Source organism: Cynocephalus volans, chromosome 1 (assembly GCF_027409185.1).
Source record: "Cynocephalus volans isolate mCynVol1 chromosome 1, mCynVol1.pri, whole genome shotgun sequence".
NCBI lineage: Eukaryota > Metazoa > Chordata > Mammalia > Dermoptera > Cynocephalidae > Cynocephalus > Cynocephalus volans.
This window is the reverse complement of record NC_084460.1, coordinates 37,078,381-37,083,016: the sequence shown is the minus strand read 5'-3', so window position 1 is coordinate 37,083,016 and position 4,636 is coordinate 37,078,381.

The window sequence follows — 4,636 nt, the reverse complement described above, 5'->3', positions numbered from 1 at the left end:
TTATATCTTCTTCCTCCCCGCCCCCCGGTTTGTGTGTGTATGTGTGTATGTGTGTGTGTGAATTTATATATTAATTTTTAGCTCCCTCCAATAAGTGAGAACATGTGGTATTTCTCTTTCTGTGCCTGACTTGTTTCACTTAATATAATTCTCTCAAGGTCCATCCATGTTGTTGCAAATGGCAGTATTTCATTCGTTTTTATAGCTGAGTAGTATTCCATTGTGTAGATGTACCACATTTTCCGTATCCACTCATCTGATGATGGGCATTTGGGCTGGTTCCAACTCTTGGCTATTGTAAAGAGTGCTGCGATGAACATTGGGGAACAGGTATACCTTCGACTTGATGATTTCCATTCCTCTGGGTATATTCCCAACAGTGGGATGGCTGGGTCGTATGGTAGATCTATTTGCAATTGTTTAAGGAACCTCCATACCATTTTCCATAGAGGCTGCACCATTTTGCAGTCCCACCAACAATGTATGAGAGTTCCTTTTTCTCCGCAGCCTCGCCAGCATTTATCGTTAATAGTCTTTTGGATTTTAGCCATCCTAACTGGGGTTAGATGGTATCTCAATGTGGTTTTGATTTGCATTTCCCGGATGCTGAGTGATGTTGAGCATTTTTTCATATGTCTGTTGGCCATTTGTATATCTTCCTTAGAGAAATGCCTACTTAGCTCTTTTGCCCATTTTTTAATTGGGTTGCTTGTTTTCTTCTTGTAAAGTTGTTTGAGTTCCTTATATATTCTGGATATTAATCCTTTGTCAGATGTATATTTTGCAAATATTTTCTCCCACTCTGTTGGTTGTCTTTTAACTCTTTTAATTGTTTCTTTTGCTGTGCAGAAGCTTTTTAGTTTGATATAATCCCATTTGTTTATTTTTCCTTTGGTTGCCCGTGCTTTTGGGGTCGTATTCATGAAGTCTGTGCCCAGTCCTATTTCCTGAAGTGTTTCCCCTATGTTTTCTTTAAGAAGTTTTATTGTCTCAGGGTGTATATTTAAATCCTTAATCCATTTTGAGTTGATTTTAGTATACGGTGAGAGGTATGGATCTAGTTTCATTCTCCTGCATATCGATATCCAGTTATCCCAGCACCACTTGCTGAAGAGGCAGTCCCTTCCCCAGTGAATAGGTTTGGTGCCTTTGTCAAAGATCAGATGGCAGTAAGTGTGTGGGTTGATTTCTGGATTCTCTATTCTATTCCATTGGTCAGTGTGTCTGTTTTTATGCCAGTACCATACTGTTTTGGTTATTATAGCTTTGTAGTATAGCTTAAAGTCAGGTAGTGTTATGCCTCCAGCTTTATTTTTTTTGCTGAGCATTGCTTTGGCTATTCGTGGTCTTTTATTGTTCCATATAAATGTCTGAATAGTTTTTTCCATTTCTGAGAAAAATGTCTTTGGAATTTTGATGGGGATTGCATTGAATTTGTATATCACTTTGGGTAGTATGGACATTTTCACTATGTTGATTCTTCCAATCCAAGAGCATGGAATATCTTTCCATCTTCTTGTATCCTCTCTAATTTCTCTCAGCAGTGGTTTGTAGTTCTCATTATAGAGATTTTTCACCTCCTTGGTTAACTCAATTCCTAAGTATTTTATTTTTTTGGTGGCTATTGTAAATGGGCAGGCTTTCTTGATTTCTCCTTCTGCATGTTCACTATTGGAGAAAAGAAATGCTACTGATTTTTGTGTGTTGATTTTGTATCCTGCTACTGTGCTGAAATCATTTATCAATTCCAACAGTTTTTTTGTAGAGGTTTTAGGCTGTTCGATATATAGGATCATGTCATCTGCAAACAGGGACAGTTTGACTTCATCTTTTCCAATCTGGATGCCCTTTATTTCCTTCTCTTCTCTGATTGCTCTGGCTAGTACTTCCAACACTATGTTGAATAGGAGTGGTGAGAGTGGGCATCCTTGTCTAGTTCCTGTTCTTAAAGGAAAAGCTTTCAGCTTTTCCCCATTCAGGATGATATTGGCAGTGGGTTTGTCATATATGGCTTTAATTATGTTGAGATACTTTCCCTCTATACCTAACTTATAGAGGGTCTTTGTCATGAATGAGTGCTGAACTTTATCAAATGCTTTTTCAGCATCTATAGAGATGATCATATGGTCCTTGTGTTTGAGTTTATTAATATGGTGTATCACATTTATTGATTTGCGTATGTTGAACCAACCTTGCATCCCTGGGATGAATCCCACTTGATCGTGATGAATAATTTTTCGTATGTGTTGCTCTATTCTGTTTGCTAGTATTTTAGTGAGGATTTTTGCATCTATATTCATCAAGGATATCGGCCTGTAGTTTTCTTTTTTGGTTATATCTTTACCTGGTTTTGGTATCAGGATGATGTTTGCTTCATAGAATGAGTTTGGGAGATTTGCGTCCGTTTCAATCTTTTGGAATAGTTTGTAAAGAATCGGTGTCAATTCCTCTTTGAATGTTTGGTAAAATTCTGCTGTGAATCCATCTGGTCCTGGGCTTTTCTTTGTTGGGAGCCTTCTGATAACAGCTTCAATCTCCTTTATTGTTATTGGTCTGTTCAGATTTTCTACGTCTTCACGGTTCAGTTTTGGGAGCTTGTGTGTGTCCAGAAATTTATCCATTTCCTCCAGATTTTCAAATTTGTTGGCGTACAGTTGTTTATAGTAGTCTCGAATGATTCCTTGTATTTCAGATGAATCAGTTGTAATATCGCCTTTTTCATTTCTAATTTTTGTTATTTGAGTCTTCTCTCTTCTTTTTTTTGTTAGCCATGCTAATGGTTTGTCAATTTTATTTATCTTTTCAAAAAACCAACTTTTTGATTCGTTGATCTTTTGAATTGTTTTTTGGTTTTCAATTTCATTCAGTTCTGCTCTGATCTTAATGATTTCTTTCCGTCTGCTAACTTTAGGATTGGATTGTTCTTGTTTTTCTAGTTCTTTAAGGTGAAGTGTTAGGTTGTTCACTTGCCATCTTTCCATTCTTCTGAAGTGAGCATTTAATGCAATAAATTTTCCCCTCAATACTGCTTTTGCAGTATCCCACAGGTTTTGGTATGATGTATCATTGTTTTCATTAGTTTCAATAAACTTTTTGATTTCCTGCTTGATTTCTTCTTGGACCCATATGTCATTAAGTAGAATGCTGTTTAATTTCCATGTGTTTGTATAGTTTCCAGAGTTTTGTTTGTTATTAATTTCTAGTTTTAATCCATTGTGGTCTGAGAAGATACATGGGATAATTCCAATTTTTTTGAATTTGCTGAGACTTGATTTGTGACCTAATATGTGATCTATCCTGGAGAATGATCCATGTGCTGATGAGAAGAATGAATATTCTGAGGTTGTTGGGTGGAATGTTCTGTAGATATCTGCCAATTCCAATTGGTCTAGAGTCTTGTTTAGATCTTGTGTTTCTCTACTGATTCTTTGCCTAGATGATCTGTCTAATATTGACAGTGGAGTGTTCAGGTCCCCTGCTATTATGGTATTAGTGTCTATTTCCTTCTTTAGGTCTAATAGAGTTTGTTTTATAAATCTGGCTGCTCCAACATTGGGTGCGTACATATTTATGATTGTTATGTCTTCTTGATGGATCAGTCCTTTTATCATTAAGTAGTGTCCCTCATTGTCTCTTTTTATGGTTTTTAGTTTAAAGTCTATTTTGTCAGATATAAGAATAGCTACTCCAGCTCGTTTTTCTTTTCTGTTTGCATGGTAAATCTTTTTCCATCCTTTCACTCTTAGTCTGTGTGAATCTTTATGGGTGAGGTGGGTCTCTTGTAGGCAGCATATAGTTGGGTCCTGCTTTTTGATCCAGTCAGCCAGTCTGTGTCTTTTAATTGGGGAATTTAAGCCTTTAACATTAAGAGTTGTTATTGAAAGGTGTTGATTTATTCCTAGCATTTTATTGGTTGTTTGGTTGTCTTAGGTGTCTTTTGTTCCTTGCTTTCTGATTTACTGTTTGGTTTCTTTGTTTGTTGGTTCCTTAGGTTGTAGATAGTGTTTTTGTTAGCTTGTTTTCTCTTCATGAATGCCATTTTTATTGTACTAGCGGGTTTAGATTTTTCTTAGGTTTTTATGGCAGTGGTAGTTATTTTTCAGGAACCAAACCCAGTACTCCCTTGAGGATTTCTTGTAAGGGTGGTCTTGTGGTAGTGAACTCCCGCAGTTTTTGTTTGTCTGAGAAATATACTATTTGCCCCTCATTTCGGAAGGATAGCCTTGCAGGGTAGAGTATTCTTGGCTGGCAATCTTTGTCTTTTAGTATTTTGAAAATATCATCCCATTCCTTTCTAGCTTTCAGGGTTTGTGATGAAAAGTCTGATGTTAACCTGATTGGGGCTCCCTTATAGGTGATTTGACGCTTCTCTCTTGCAGCTTTTAAGATTCTCTCTTTGTCTCTGAGTTTTGCCAATTTGACTATGACATGTCTTGGAGAAGGCCTTTTTGGGTTGAATACGTTTGGAGATCGTTGAGCTTCCTGGATCTGAAGATCTGTGATTTTTCCTATACCTGGGAAGTTTTCTGCCACTATTTTGTTGAATATGTTTTCAATGGAATCTCCATTTTCCTCCCCTTCTGGAATACCCATGACTCGGATATTTGAGCGCTTGAGGTTGTCTGATATCTCTCTC